Source organism: Bubalus kerabau, chromosome 3 (assembly GCF_029407905.1).
Source record: "Bubalus kerabau isolate K-KA32 ecotype Philippines breed swamp buffalo chromosome 3, PCC_UOA_SB_1v2, whole genome shotgun sequence".
NCBI lineage: Eukaryota > Metazoa > Chordata > Mammalia > Artiodactyla > Bovidae > Bubalus > Bubalus kerabau.
In genome coordinates this window covers 178,897,063-178,913,501 of record NC_073626.1, presented here as the reverse complement: position 1 = coordinate 178,913,501, position 16,439 = coordinate 178,897,063, and the positions used below count along the sequence as shown (strand labels likewise).

General features: G+C 42.2%; 1 protein-coding gene across 8 annotated transcripts in view; it reads left to right on the top strand.

Annotated features, from left to right (window-relative positions):
• Positions 1 to 591: 591 nt before the first annotated feature.
• Positions 592 to 16,439, top strand: part of PHACTR4 (phosphatase and actin regulator 4) — a 107,091-nt gene continuing 91,243 nt past the window's right edge. For 2 of the 8 annotated variants that reach the window (XM_055573956.1, XM_055573954.1), the window contains exon 1: positions 617 to 755. The gene's annotated coding sequence lies outside the window, so the exon portion shown is untranslated. Of the gene's footprint in view, positions 818 to 10,659; positions 11,282 to 16,439 lie in introns of those variants that run through there. The other 6 variants (XM_055573961.1, XM_055573960.1, XM_055573953.1 and 3 more) reach the window with 6 other exon arrangements.

Below are 16,439 nucleotides of genomic sequence, written 5' to 3'. Positions count from 1 at the left end.
AAACTAAAGAAATTTGGAAAGGTGATGGTGCGTTCCCCTAGACAGTAGTGGGAAAACTGGTAAGGAACTGGGATGACTGGACTTAAGCGGCTGAAGGAGATAATAAAAATGAATCCTAGGTTTCTTCCTTATGCACAAAAATTGAGGATAACTTGCTTTTAAGTGTACTGCATTTCAAATTGACCCTCAATAGTTTTGCTTCACACCCCTCCACCCGCCTCCACTTTGGGAAGATTATTCCTGCCTGGAAAATCCCATGGAAGGACAAACTTGGTAGGCTACAGTCCATGGGGTCGCAAAGAGTCGGACACGACTGAGCGACTTCACTTCACTTCATAATTAAAATTCAGCCGGACAGGGGCTGGACACAGATTTCTGTAACAGCACACCTGCACCCTGAGCACTCCCTGGAGCCCAGTATTGAATTCTCTCCTTCCAAGTCCAAATGCCTTTGTCCTCCTCCGGACCAGGAAAAGTGCGGGGCGTGCTGCGAGACGCCGTATGGGAACGACCAGCCCAGAGCCGAGAGAGGTTCCCGCCATTTTGTCCGGCCCCCGCCGTGGCCGGCTCCTCTCGGAGACTACAAGTCCCATGAGCCCCCGCGGCGACACTTCCTACCCCTCGCTGTCCCGCCCGCTGCCTTTCCCCCCTCCCGGGGGCCGAAGCCTGTGGCTGCAGCCTGGCGGCCGGCAAGCCAGCTAGGATTTCCGGGGGAAACTGCTGTGGAGGCTGAAGAGGCGGCGGCGGCGCCCCGGGTGAGTTCGGCGAGTAAAGGAAAGTGAGCGGGAAGTGCGCAGGGTCGGCCTGCGGGTGCCCGGTAGGTCGGGCCGCGTTCTCGGCTCCGCGAGGGGCTTGCGATGCGGGCCAGGGTAACGGCCGGGCCGGGGTCGCTTCGAGCCAGGGCGGGGCGGGGGATGGCCGCCGCCTCCTCCTCCGCCCTCCCACAACCGTTCCCCGTGGCTTCTCCGCCTGCGGCGCGACCCGCGCGGGCTTGCCCTCTCCGCCCACCGACTTGGCGGAGCCCTTTTGTCTCGGCAGCTTTGCGCCCCTTTGTGCCCGGGCGTGGAGTCACCTCCTCGGGGGAGCCCTCCGGGCCATTCCCTGATGGGGACCGGCCCCTGGGAATCCGGTCACTGTAACCAGATCAGGTCGAAGTCCATTTTTCAAACCTGCCCTCCCTCATACCTCTGCATCCCAGCTGGGCAGCTCGAAGGCTTCGGAGCACAGGCGAGGCAGACGGAGTTTCTGCCGAAAACCTCGAGTTTATTGTCCAACTCTTAAACGTCAGCCCCGGGTGGCTTCACGACACTAATCTCCTCTAGGCATTTTTCTCGATAGGGGGATGGGCCTATGGGAAAGAAGCGAGCCCCGCTCCCAGAGAAACCGGGAAAGGATCGGATTTGCTGCTCTGTCTGTATGGGTCGCGGCCGTGATCGAGGAAATCAGAACCTATGCGAATGGCCAGAATGGTAGTTCACATACCTCTAGAATCTCGGAGTAGAGAAAGTGATTTCTAGGGCAACGAGCAGCCTCTTTATCACAGCACGCAAAAAAATGTCTACAGTAGTTCATCCAACCGCCCTCTATTCCCCTCAAATCCATGTTTTACTTCTGCTTAAAACAAAAGTTGAAAGCAGACGTCCATCAGTAGAAGGACTTGACTTATAGAGAAACCAAAAACCTAGTGGCTTCTAGAAAGCTAACTCGTAATAGAAGTGATTTACTGCTGAGAATCCCAAATTGTGTTCCTGATATTGTTTAGGGGTTTGTTGTTGTTCAGTCGCTAAATCCAGTTGGTCGGACTCTTTGCGACCCCTTGGAGTGCAGCACGCCAGGCTTTCCTGTCCTTTACTATCTTCCGGAGTTTGCTCAAATTCATGTCCATTGAGCTGGTGATGTTATCCAGCCATCTTGTCCTCAGTTGTCCCCTTTTCCTCCTGCCTTCAGTCTTTCCCAGCATCAGGGTCTTTTCCAGTGAGTTGGCTTTTCGCATCAGGTGGCCAGAGTATTGCATCTTCAGCTTCAGCATCAGTCCTTCCAATGAATATTCAGGGTTGATTTCCTTTAAGATTGACTGGTTTGATCTCCTTGCTGTCTCCCTATTGAGGGACTCTCAATAGTCTCCTCCAGCACCCCAGTTTGAAAGCATCAATTCTTCAGAGCTTAACCTTCTTTATGGCCCAGCTCTCACATCCATACCTGATTACTGGAAATAGGAAATGTTCGATTTGTAATCTGTCAATGAGTGGGGATTGCGTTTTTCTGACTCTGCTTTGAAGAAGCATCCACAGAATTATTCTAGAACTTGACTGTTAATTATTTGTTCAAACATGACAGTGCTATCAGTACCTTTTTTGAAGCCTCGCCACCTGGCGTGCAAGATTTAGTTCCCCTGCTGCTAAGTCACTTCAGTCGTGTCTGACTCTGTGCAACCCCATAGACGGCAGCCCACCAGGCTCCCCTGTTCCTGGGATTCTCCAGGCAAGAACACTGGAGTGGGTTGCCATTTCCTTCTCTAATGCATGAAAGTGAAAAGGGAAAGTGAAATCGCTCAGTCATGTCCGACTCCTAGCGACCCCATGGACTGCAGCCTACCAGGCTCCTCCGTCCATGGGATTTGCCAGGCAAGAGTACTGGAGTGGGGTGCCATTGCCTTCTCCCCTACCAGGGCTCAAACCCATGCCTTCTGCAGTGGAAGTCCAGAGTCCACTTCTGACTACTGGAAAAACCATAACCTTGACTAGACGGACCTTTGTTGGTAAAGTAGTGTCTCTGTTTTTTAATACGCTGTCTAGGTTGGTCATAACTTTCCTTCCAAGGAGCAAGCGTCTTTTAATTTCATGGCTGCAATCACCATCTGCAGTGATTTTGGAACCCCAAAAATAAAGTCAGCCAGTTTCCACTGTTTCCCCATCTATTTCCCATGAAGTGATGGGACTGGATGCCGTGATCTTAGTTTTCTGAATGTTGAGCTTTAAGCCAACTTTTTTACTCTCTTCTTTCACTTTCATCAAGAGGCTCTTTAGTTCTTCACTTTCTGCCATAAGGGTGGTGTCATCTGCATATCTGAGGTTACTGATATTTCTCCCGGCAGTCTTGATTCCAGCTTGTGCTTCCTCCAGCCCAGCGTTTCTCATGATATTCTCTGCATATAAGTTAAATAAGCAGGGTGACAATATACAGCCTTGACATACTCCTTTTCCTATTTGGAACCAGTCTGTTGTTCCATGTCCAGCTCTAACTGTTGTTTCCTGACCTGCATACAGATTTCTCAAGAGGCAGATCAGGTGGTCTGGTATTCCCATCTTTTTCAGAATTTTCCACAGTTTATTGTGATCCACACAGTCAAAGGCTTTGGCATAGTCAATAAAGCAGAAATAGATGCTTTTCTGGAACTCGCTTGCTTTTTTGATGATCCAGCAGATGTTGGCAATTTGATCTCTGGTTCCTCTGCCTTTTCTAAAACCAGCTTGAACATCTGGAAGTTTATGGTTCACATATTGCTGAAGCCTGGCTTAGAGAATTTTGAGCATTACTTTACTAGCGTGTGAGATGAGTGCAACTGTGCGGTAGTTTGAGCATTCTTAGGCATTACCTCATACCTATTGCAGTTATTTATCATAACACCGCCAACTGCTTGTGATTTGCTGAAATTTAAATATCGGAGAAAAATAATGGAAATATTTTCATTTGGAGCACCTGATTTATAAGGAACTGGAGTTTCTAGAATCACAAACAATGTCATACTGAAAAGACATGCTGAACATTGCTTCCGTCACCCTGTCTTATGGTCTGCCGGGATCCTTGTGCCTAGGCAGAATGGTAGTTTTATGGGGCTCTGGAGGTGGGGAAGGATGGTGAGTTATTGAGCTGTGGTTTTGACTAATGGTTATTCAAAGTTTTATTTACTAAAAGGTTTTAACTAATCTTTGCTTAAAGACATATTAAGAAGTATGTTGGAGAACATATTTACAGCAGCTTTGGCTATTGAAGAAAGACTGACATTCAGATATTTTTCTAGTCAAAGAGTCAAGACTCAAGAAAGTGCTTTCTTAGTTTTTGCTCTTAATAAAAACTTTTGATCAGTTTCAGACTTGCAGTTTAAGCCTTGGGTTTATGTCAGTACATGCCATGAATGTGACATCAGAAATAGAAACCTACTTCACCTCCTTAAATTCTTCTTAGATAAAATGCATTACATGCCGGTGGAATTGAGTCAATACAATTAGTCTAGCCTTTCTAACTAGTAGAAGCCTGTTTTAAATCTCTCTTTTATGAAACCATCATAATGGAAAGGAGTTTTTTTACCTTGTGTTTTTTGATGTTGGTCTACTCTGTTTCAAATTAATTCAGTCAATGAATATTTATTGAGAACCTGTTGTGTTTTAAGCTTTTTTGTAGTGCCTGAGAAGAAAGCAATGAGAACAAAAATCTTTTTTCTTTGGGGCTTACAAACTGATTAGGGGTGGCTTGGGCGGGGGTGTGGTGGCGGTGGTGGTGGTGAGAATGTAGTAGTAAGACTGTAAATAAATATTAAATAAATCCTCTCTTATTTAGTGTGCAGTTTTGAGCAGTAAGCTCTTTGATCTTTAGTTTTCTCATCTTTACCATAGGTGTAATGATTCCTATTCTACCTAGTTTGAATTGTTTCCAGAATCAAGTAGGATAAAAATTTGGTTACATTGTACCTTTCCACATTCCTGTGGTAAGTTATTGTTACTAGTATTAGAAAAGGAAAAGGAACATGGGGGAAAGTTGTTTGTAAAGAAAAGACAGAATGGCTGGATTCTCTGTTCTGAGAGAACCTGATGTCCCATTGGTAAACCTTCTGTGACTGTTAGACACATCTTCACACAGGGCTACCATAACCCTTCATGAAGGCCTTTTTAAACAGCACTATCAAATAAGGCCATTATTATTCTATATTGTTAACAGTTATTAATATAACGGTCTTAATGTCAGGTGCCATGCCCTAGTCTACATCCTTACTGCTTAGCACATAGCTTAGGTATTGCATTGGAACTTCATAAATGTTTGGTGAATGAGTGAATGAGTAACAAAAATAGACAACAGTTGAGTGCCAAAATGGATCTTTTACTCAGCAGATATTTTTGTTTTGCCTATCATGTGCTTGGACCGGGGTTATGTTCCGGCGGTACAAAGATGTGAAGGTATATAGCTTCTGCCTTAAAGCTTACAACATTACAACACCTAATAGTCTGGTGAGTGTCAAATAGGGGTGTGCTATATTGATACGATAAGGGACTGAATGATTCTGTTCTGGTAGACAGTGAAAGAAGGCATTAGAGAGGAAGTAATTTTTTTTTTTTTTTTTTTTTTGCGATTGTTCTGGAAGGATTAATAAGAACAGTTACTGTTAAAGTTATTCCAGCCAGAGGGGGCAGCTTGAGCATGGGAATGGAGATGCTAAAGTATAAGGTGTGTGTCTGATATGGCTAAAGGTAATTACAGTTGATTTTTACTTTTTTTTAATTCACGTACCCCCCCCCTAGAAAATTTGAGAATAGCAATAGATTTTTCATCCCAGAAAAATGCATATGAGCAAGCATATGCACATCATTCTAGAAAGTTATGCAGTGCTTAGGAATCTCTGGACCAGTGGGACTGAGAAGTTGAAAAGTGCAATGGCTGGTGAAAGGAGCAATTGATGGCTGGATGCTGAGAAAGATCTGAATGCTTGTTGAAGGCTTCAGGCTATGGGAGTTCCCTGGTGGCTCAATGGTTAGGGTTTAGCACTTTCAGTGTTGTGGCCTGGGTTCAATCTCTGGTCAGGGAACTAAGATTCTGCAAATCGTGCAAAGGCTTGGCCAAAAAAAAAAAAAAAAAATGACGTTAGCCTTTATGATAAATGAATTGCAAAAGTTTATTAGCAGGAAATTGATATAATCTGATCTGTTTTGACAGGTAATTGTTTGCTATTTTCAGGATAGTTTAGAGGTTTAGGAACATATTTAGAATAAGTGCTAAATAGGAGGTAGGATTGAGGGCTTTTGTTTTTTTTTGGTTTTGTTTTGATTTTAAAGGATGAGAGAGACTTGACATGCTTAAAGAAAAGAAAAGGAGCCAGCAGAGAAACAGGTATTGAAGTTATACACACAAGAAAAGGAAGAGAATAAAGAAACCTTGGGAAGAGATAAAATCAAAGCTCATAGAGAGGTGATCCATGAAAAGGAAACATGAAGAAAGGATGGAAGAAGATATATTTGGAAATGATCAAGGTGGAAGTTGAATTTGTAGTGAGTTACTAACAGCTGATTTTTAATTCGTTACAAAATTGTTTCTGTTTTTGGTTCTTTTTTTTTTTTTTTTTTGGCTGAGAGACACCTGGGATCTCATCTCCCCAACCAGGGATTGAACCTGGACAGACTACACTAGAAGAAAAAGTCTTAACCACTGGACTGCCAGGGAAGTCTTCCCATCAGCCTGTTTTGTACCCAGACAGTGATCTAGGTACTTTTCTGTGTGCTATTTCATTTAATTTTACAAAAATTCTATAGCTTGCGTGCGTGCTAAGGCACGTCTGACTCTTTCTGACCCTGTGGACTGTAGCCCTCCAGGCTCCTCTGTCCATGGGATTCTCCAGGCAAGAATACTAGAGTTGGTTGTCGTGCTCTCCTCCAAGGGATCTTCCTGACTCAGAGATGGAGCCCATGTCTCTTGTGTCTCCTGCATTGACAGGTGGGTTCTTTCCCACTAGCACCACCTGGGAAGCCCATAGCTTGATTGGATATTCCCATTTGACAGCTGAAGGGAGGTATGGCTCAGAGACATTAAATTTCCCAAAGACATCTTTATGGAACTGAAGAAATCAGGAACCAAGATATATATTGACTTCAAAGTTTAATAATTTCTACCTTATAGGGTCTGTTAATGCTTTATGATTTCTTCTTTTTTAATATTTTCCTTTCTGAATGAATGAGTTAAGTTATCTGCAGAAGCAAAGGATAGAGTGGGCTAGAGGACTCCAGTTCAGTTCAGTCACTCAGTCGTGTCCGACTCTTTGCGACCCCATGGACTGCAGCACGCCAGGCTTCCCTGTCTATCACCAACTCCTGGAGCCTGCTCAAACTCATGTCCATCGAGTTGGTGATGCCATCCCACTATCTCATCCTCTGTCGTCCCCTTCTCCTCCTGCCTTCAATCTTTCCCAGCATCAGAGTCTTTTCTTTGCATCAGGTGGCCAAAGTATTGGAGTTTCAGCTTCAGCATCAGTCCTTCCAATGAATATTCAGGATTGATTTCCTTTAGGATGGACTGGCTGGATCTCCTTGCAGTCCAAGGGACTCTCAAGTCTTCTCCAACACCACAGTTCAAAAGCATCAATTCTTCGGCGCTCAGCCTTCTTTGTGGTTCAACTCTCACATCCATACATGACTACTGGAAAAACCATAGTTTTGACTAGACGGACCTTTGTATGCAAAGAATTGTCTCTGCTCTTTAACACTCTGTTTAGGTTGGTCATAGCTTTTCTTCCAAGGAGCAAGCGTCTTTTAATTTCATGGCTGCAATCACTATCTGCAGTGATTTTGGAGCCCCCAGAATTAAGTCTGTCACTGTTTCCATTGTTTCCCCATCTATTTCCCATGACGTGATGGGACCAGATGCCATGATCTTAGTTTTCTGAATGTTGAGCTTTAAGCCAACTTTTTCACTCTCCTCTTTCACTTTCATCAAGAGGCTCTTTAGTTCTTCACTTTCTGCCATGAGGGTGGTGTCATCTACGTATCTGAGGTTATTGATATTTCTTCCAGCAATCTTGATTCCAGCTTGTGCTTCATCCAGCCCAGCGTTTCTCATGATGTACTCTGCATAGAAGTTAAATAAGCAGGGTGACAATAAACAGCCTTGACATACTCCTTTCCTGATTTGGAACCAGTCTGTTGTTCCATGTCCAGTTCTAGCTGTTGCTTCTTGACCTGCATACACATTTCTCAGGAGACAGATCAGGTGGTCTGGTATTCCCATCTCTTTCAGAATTATCCAGTTTGTTGTGATCCACACAGTCTAAGGCTTTGGTATAGTCAATAAAGCAAAAGTAGATGTTTTTCTGGAACTCTTGCTGTTTCTATGATCCAGCGGATGTTAGACGTTTGATCTCTGGTTCCTCTGCCCTTTCTAAATCCAGCTTGAACATCTGGAAGTTCATAGTTCACGTACTGCTGGAAGTTCACGGTTTACACTGTTGAAGCCTGACTTGGAGAATTTTGAGTATTACTTTGCTAGTATATGAGATGAGTGCAGTTGTGTGGTAGTTCGAGCATTCTTTGGCATTGCCTTTCTTTGGGATTGGAATGAAAACTGACCTTTTCCAGTCCTGTGGCCACTGCTGAGTTTTCCAGATTTGCTGGCTTATTGAGTGCAGCACTTTAATAGCATCATTTTTATGATTTGAAATAGCTCAACTGGAATTCCATCACGTCCACTAGCTTTGTTCATAGTGATGCTTCCTAAGGCCCACTTGACTTCACATTCCAGGATGTCTGGCTCTAGGTGAGTGATCACACCATCATGGTTATCTGGGTCATGAAGTTGTTTTTGGATAGTTCTTCTGTGTATACTTGCCACATCTTCATAAAATCTTCTGCTTCTGTTAGGTCCACACCAATTTCTGTCCTTTATTGTGCTCATCTTTGCATGAACTGTTCCCTTGGTATCTCTAATTTTCTTGAAGAGATCTCTAGTCTTTCCCATTCTATTGTTTTCCTCTATTTCTTTGCATTGATCACTGAGAAGGCCTTTCTTATCTCTCCTTGCTATTCTTTGGAACTCTGCATTCAAATAGATGTATCTTTCCCTTTCTCCTTTGCTTTTAGCTTCTCTTCTTTTCTCAGCTATTTGTAAGGTCTTGTCCGACAACCATTTTGCCTTTTTGCATTTCTTTTTCTTGGGGATGGTCTTGATCACTGTCTCCTATACAATGTGATGAACTTCCATCTATAGTTTATCAGGCACTCTGTCTATTAGATCTAATCCCTTGAATCTATTTCTCACTTCCACTGTACAATCGTAAGGGATTTGATTTAGGTCATACCTGAATGGTCTAGTGGTTTTCCCTACTTTCTTCAGTATAAGTCTGAATTTGGCAATAAGGAGTTCATGATCTGAGCCACAGTCAGTTCCTGGTCTTTTTTATCTGACTGTATAGAGCTTCTCCGTCTTTGGCTGCAAAGAATATAAACAATCTGATTTGGTATTGACCATCTGGTGATGGCCATGTGTAGAGTCTTCTCTTGTGTTGTTGGAAGAGAGTGTTTGCTATGACCGGTGCATTCTCTTGCCAAAACTCTGTTAGCCTTTGACTTGCTTCATCTTGTACTCCAAGGCCAAATTTGCCTGTTACTCCAGGTAGCTCTTGACTTTCTACTTTTGCATTCCAGTCCCCTATAATGAAGAGGATATCTTTTTTGGATGTTAGTTCTAGAAGGTCTTGTGGGTCTTCATAGAACTATTCAACTTCAGCTTCTTCAGCATTACTGGTCAGGGCATAGACTTGGATTACAGAGATATTGAATGGTTTGCCTTGGAAATGAACAGAGATCATTCTGTCATTTTTGAGATTGCATCCAAGTACTGCATTTTGGACTCTTTTGTTGACTATGATGGCTACTCCATTTCTTCTAAGGGATTCCCACCCACAGTAATAGATATAATGGTCATCTGAGTTAAATTCACCCACTCCAGTCCATTTTAGTTCACTGATTCCTAGAATGTTGATATTCATTCTTGCCATCTACTGTTTGACCATTTCCAGTTCACCTTGATTCGTGGACCTAACGTTCCTGGTTCCTATGCAGTATTGCTTTTTACAGCATCAGACTTTACTTCCATCACCAATCACATCCACAACTGGATGTTGTTTTTGTTTAGGCTCCGTCTCTTCATTCTTTCTAGAGTTATTTCTCCACTCTTCTTGAGTATCATATTGGGCACCTACCAACCTGGGGAGTTCATCTTTCAGTGTCATACCTTTTTGCCTTTTCATTCTATTCATGGGGTTCTCAAGGCAAGAATACTGAAGTGGTTTGCCATTCCCTTCTCCAGTGGACCACGTTTTGTCAGAACTGTCTGCTATGACCTGTCTGTCTTGGGTGGCCCTATACAGCATGGCTCATAGTTTCTTTGAGCTAGACAAGGCTGTGGTCCCTGTGATCAGATTGGTTAGTTTTCTGTGATTGTGGTTTTCATTCTGTCTGCCCTCTGATGGAGAAGGATAAGAGGCTTATGGAAGCTTCCTGATGGGAGAGACTGACTGAGAGGGAAACTGGGTCTTGTTCTGATGGGCGGGGCCATGCTCAGTAAATCTTTAATCCAATTTTCTGTTGATGGGTGGAGCTGTGTTATTTCTCTGTTGCTTGACCTGAGGCCAAACTATGGTGGAGGTAATGAAGATAATAGTGACCTCCTTCAAAAGGTCCCCTGCAGCCCTGCTGCAGTCCGTGCCTCCGGCCCTGAAGCAAGCCACTCCAAAGAGTGTTAAAAGTTTGGAGTAGCAGTCATGGAAAAAGTAAGCTAGCCACCAGAGATGAGCAGATGAGCAAAAGGGCTGTCGAACCTCAGGGCCCTACTGAGGTTGGACAGATTAGCCAGTCAGCTATGCGTTCTGTCTCCACCAGTTCTCAAATGTTTTTGAATTCTGTTGATGTGGGCCTGAGAAGAAGACACACTTGTAATGGGAGACTCAGAGCAAGCCACATGTCTTGTGCTTCAATTTTCTCATTTCTGTAAGGGTCTGAATTAGTTGATTTCTCAAATTCTAGGACTTCTATGGTATTCCGAGGAGTTTTAAGAGAAAAAGTGTGTCTAGTGATTGATTTTTTTTAGGGAAGAGGTGGTTGAAACCACACAGCTTTCAGATTCAAGCTTAGTTTTCAGTTTAACTTCTCTATTATATTTAAAGTACCAGATGTTTGTTTTTACAGTCCGAAAGTTCTGACATTTATTCAAAGTAATGTATTTACTATCTTTGGAGCCTGAAAACCTGGATCCTAATTTCAGCTCCATCACTTCCTAGATGTGAGCTGACCTTTAGTTTCCTCATTTATAAAATGGAGCTAGTAACCATTTCTTCAAAAGTATCAGGATAATGTATGTGAGAAGTCTTCGTAAAACTGTAGAGTGTTTAGTAAATATGAGAAAAGATATGATTATACCTGGCAAGGAAAAGGATTAATACTGTGATCAGTGCTGTACAAGGGAGTGAACTCTGGTTTGAAGTGCACCCTTCAGCCCCAGGGTCCTGAGGCAGGACACACCTCTCAGGGTACGTGCTGTCAGTGCATTGCATTTAGAAATTTATTTGTAGTATGTGATGTTACTGGATTTTTTTCAAGTGTACATTTAAAATCAAATTTTATCTTGAATCAAATCTGTGACTTAATAAAACAGCCTCCATTGTTAAATATTCTCTGTATTTATTCTCTCAAATGTGAACTTGTTATCCACATTTCCAGGAGTATTTTTAAACTAGCCCTTGACTGTGTTTTAAGGGTAAATAGCAATTTTATGATTATCTGACATAACTTAATTTCATTGCTTAGTTTGTTTGTTTCCTTTGTGGATGGCTGATTCGGATGGAACTCAACATCATCTCTTAGAACTGTCTTAGCCCACCATGACCCTTCAAGTCTCATCTAGCAGATAACCAAAATACTTGATTCTGTCTACCCAGCTGCTTACTCTCTTCTATGTACTTAGGTTGGAAATACAGTGTCCGAAATTGACAGAAAAGGTTAATGATTCATCTTTACCTTGAGTGATCCCAAAGCACTTTGTCCATGTCTCTGTAGAGCACTTTTCCCTCTGTAGCTTATTTACCTCTTTATTCTCCTCACTGAACAGTGACTGTTTATGAAAATAAACTGAACTAAGGGGGATTCCCTGGTGGTCTAGTGATTAGGACTTGGCACTTTCACTGCCATCAGCCCAGGTTCTATCCCTGGTGGGGAAACTGAGGTCCCGCGAGCCATGTGTCATGCCCCGCCCCCCTCCAAAAAAAAGTTAACAACTGAGCTAAGGATTCCTTTGTTGTTGGTTTCAAATTATTTAACCATTAGTCTTAATGCTGCCACACAAGTTTTGCACATGTTACTTTCTTCTTTTAAAATGAAATTACTGCTACCTTTAATATCCTATGATAAGCCATAGTGGAAAAGAATATGAAAAATAATGTGTGTGTATGTATGTATATATAGCTGAGTCACTATGCTGTATAGCAGTAATACAGCATTGTAACTCAACTATACTGCAATAAAAATAAATGTAAAAAAAGAATGAAATCACTGGATCAGCAGATATGAACATTTATATATAGCTTCGTTGTTTAAGTTTTTTTTTATTTCCTTTTTTTGGCCACGCTGCACAGTTTGCGGTAGTTTTCCTGCCAGGGATTGAAACCAGGCCACAGCAGTGAAAGCCTGGAATTCTAACCACTGGGCCAGCAGGGAACTCCTTAATTTTATTTATTTTAATTGGAGGATAATTACAATATTGTGATGGTTTTTGCCATACAGCAACATAAATCGGCCATAGGCATACATGTGTCCCCTCCCTCCTGAAACCTCCTCTCACCTCCCTCGCCGCCGCATCCCTCCTGGTTGTCGCAGAGCACCGACTTTGGCTTCCCTGCATCATACATAACCTTGCCTGGAAAATCCCATGGACGGAGGAGCCTGGAAGGCTGCAGTCCATGGGGTCGCTAAAGGTTGGACACTACTGAGCGACTTCACTTTCACTTTTCACTTTCATGTATTGGAGAAGGAAATGGCAACCCACTCCAGTGTTCTTGCCTGGAGAATTCCAGGGACGGGGGAGCCTGGTGGGCTGCTGTCTGTGGGTCACACAGAGTCGGGCACGACTGAAGTGACTTAGCAGCAGCAGCAGCAGCTGTCTCTTTTATATATGGCAGTGAATATGTCTCAGTGCTGTTTTCTCAAATCATCCCACCCTCTCCTTCTCCCACTGAGTCCAGAAGCCTGTTCTTTATGTCTCTGTCTCCTTTGCTGCCCTGCATGTAGTATCGTTGGTACCATTTTTCTAAATTCCCTATGTGTCCATTAATATATGATATGTAAAAATATGGAATGGTTCTCAGATCTACTCAGCAGGTTTCAAGTATGCAGTACTTTGCTATTAACTGTAGTCGTCACGCTGTACTTTAGGTCTCCGGAACGCACTCATCTTACACCCTTCCATCAGTGCCTTTCCTCCTCTCCTTTCTCTTCCCCCAAAACGAAATATTGTACTCTGTTTTTTATTCATTTATTTATTTGTGGCTGCACTGGGTCTTTGCTGCCACGTGCAGGCTTTCTCTGGTTGCGGTACAGGCTCTAGGCACTTGGGCTTCACTAGTTGCAGCACAGGGGCTCGTTGCTTGTGGCTCTCGGGCCCTGGAGTGTGCAGGCTTCAGTAATTGTGGAATGTGGGCTTAGTTGCTCCTCAGCACATAGAATCTTCCCAACCAGGGATCGAACCCCTGTCCCCTGCATTGGTAGGTGGATTCTTACCTCAAATTTTTAGCCATTCTGATAGGCAAAAAAAATCAAAATAAAACTCACTTTACATTGGCATTTTCCTTATTAGCAATCAGGCTGAATATATTTTCATTTTTATTAACCGTTTGTATTTCCTCGGTGAATTTCTTCTCATCATTCCCATTTATCTGTTCATGTGTGTCAATCACATAGCTATTTTAAAAGGTTAATTTGACAACAAATATGAAATTTCATTTCTTTACATGTTTAGTTTTGGGTTAAATTATTTTTGGAGATTTTATAAATAGTATTTCATCAGAGTTAATGTTTACTGCCATAATTGTTTTTTGGAAAGATTTGACATGTCACCGAATACTGTAGCTTTTAAAATACATGTTTTGTTCTGGGGGATTTTCTCATAATGTGATATATATATATAATATATATTTATATAAATATTTTTATATATATTTTTAAATTTATATTTTATAAATATTTTTATTTATATTTTATAAATATTATAAATATATATATATATTTTATATATATATAAAACGCCAGGAAGAAACCATGCTATGTTTTTCTAGGTGTAGATTTTGTCATGGTCAGTGATGATGAATTGCCTTTGGTGAGGCCTGTCCTTTATAACTCACTAATATATTTCCTGAGAGTACTTTTGCTTATCAGTAGGCCACACCTCTATTTCAAAGCTGATTCATGCTGCTTAGTGTAACAGAGGACTGTTTAACCAGGAGGAGGAGGTCACAGTTTTTCTTGAAATGGAAAATTAGTTTCATTTTTGTCTTTACCCTTAATTAATGTTAGATGTTCATTATATGTGTTTAAAATTAAGCAATCTTTTTTTGCAAGGGTAACTTTTACTAAACAGACCTCTAATTTTATTCTTTATTTAATACTTACTTTATTTGGCTGCATTGGGTCTTGTTGCAGCAAGTGAAATCTTTAGTGTGGCTCATGGACTCTCTAGCTGTGCCGTGCAGGCTTAGTTGCTCCAAGGCATGTGGGATCTTTTTTTTTCTTGGCCACACCATGGGACATGTGGAAGTTCCCTGACCAGGGATTGAACCTAAGCCCCCTGCATTGCAAGGCAGATTCTTAACCACTGGACTACCAGGGAAGTCCCTGAACAGACCATTTGTGAAATTGTTTTACTGAGAATGTGATTGTTAATCTCTATTTTAAAATTTTCAGTATTTTTTATTTCTGCAAAATCCTATTTACATTTTTAATTTATCTGTATCTCTTTATAATGTTCCATTTTCCCAAAAAAGCAAAAACAAGTGAAGTTCTTAAGAACTGACTATTTGTAGCTACCAAATTTTTATGTGGTATTAACAAGAATAATTGAGAAATAGCAAAGAAAGTAATTTTAAGAAACGAAAAGTTTTCCAATCCAAAGGGTAGATTCTGTGGTGTCGGATAATAAAGGTACATGTAGATTACAGTGTTATCTCCTTGTGTTAAGTAGTAGCATCTGTCTGAACAATTGTAGATCACTCTAGAAGAGCAGTTGATACACTGTTTCTTTTTTTTATGGTGAAAACTTTTATATTTGGAATTAGCCAGTTGGACTCAGTTTAGATAGATGAGCCCAGTTTCATAGGCAGCATCCAAAGCATCATAGTCAGGAGCCAGTTGAACATATGCCTTCTTCTCTCCATCAGGCCTGATCAGGGCACTGACTTTACCTACGTCAGTGTCATAGAGCTTCTCGCAGTTGTTTGCTTTGGTGCTTGTTGGCCCTGACATCCACAGCGAACACCAGTGTGTTGCTGTCTTCTATTTCTTCATGGCTGACTCGGTGGTGAGGGGGAATTTGATGATGGCATAGTGGTCAAGTTTGCTTTCTCCTAGGGGCGCTCTTCCGGGGATATTTGGGCTGCCTCCTGAGCCGCAGTGTTTTGGTCTGGATCTTTTGTGTGTGTGTGTGGCTGTGGACATCTTTTGACATTGCTCTCTTGGCCTTCAAAGCCTTTGCTTTGGCTTCGGCGCCATCTTCATGAAAAGGCCATTGTTTCTTAATCTTGTTTATTCCTCTAATGGTTTGCTTTTCAGTAAAGTCCAAGAAATAAATGGAAATAATATTTTTTTTTTGGAAGAAAATTAAGTCTTATTTATTTCGAAAACCAAACCACTAGGAAAATATATCACTGTCTTGAAACAGCAGACAGACAATATTATAATTTCAAGTAGCAAGTCGGTAAAAAGACAAGGTCCTTATCAAAATGATAAGGGGCCAGAACTGGGGCAAGAACAACGCATGTAGCAAAGGCCCTGACAAAAGTGGTGTTTGGTAATGGAGGGCAGTCCCTTTAACAGTCTGAAGGAGCCACAGTTCATTCCTGAGTTGCTTACCTTTCCTCCCTTGACTTTTTTTGTTGCCAGGGGATTGTCTCAACAAAGCTCTGTTATTTCAGGGGGCAAAGTAAGCAACACTGGGTTTAGGCTTTCATTCTGTTTCATGACAAACAGATTTTTCCAAAGCCCGTCCTTCACAACCCTCTCAATTAAGTAGCTAATAGTTCCTCTTTCACTGTTCATTCCTGAATATGAGAATATTATACTGCCAAAATCCCGTTTCCCCTCAAGGCTGAGTGTCACTGTAAGATTGTCTGGCCGCTCAGCTGACTGCCGCAGGCGGCCTCAGGGCCCACCAGGGCTGCCAGCGAGAGGGAGAGCACCTGCTTCCCTTACCAGTGTGAGGTCGCTTCTTACATTTTTGCAGGGTCTCCCTGCTGAATGATGTAATGTGTGAGAATTTTAAGAAACACACATCCACATCTTGATGGTCAGAAATGAGTACCTGCAGGGACCCTTTCAAAGTTTTTATCCAAACTGCCTCTCCCAACTTTACATTTTAATGTCATGCCCTTGTCTATAAAAGAAAACAAGCAAAACAAACCCCCGGAAGCCCCCTGCCCCCTTCTG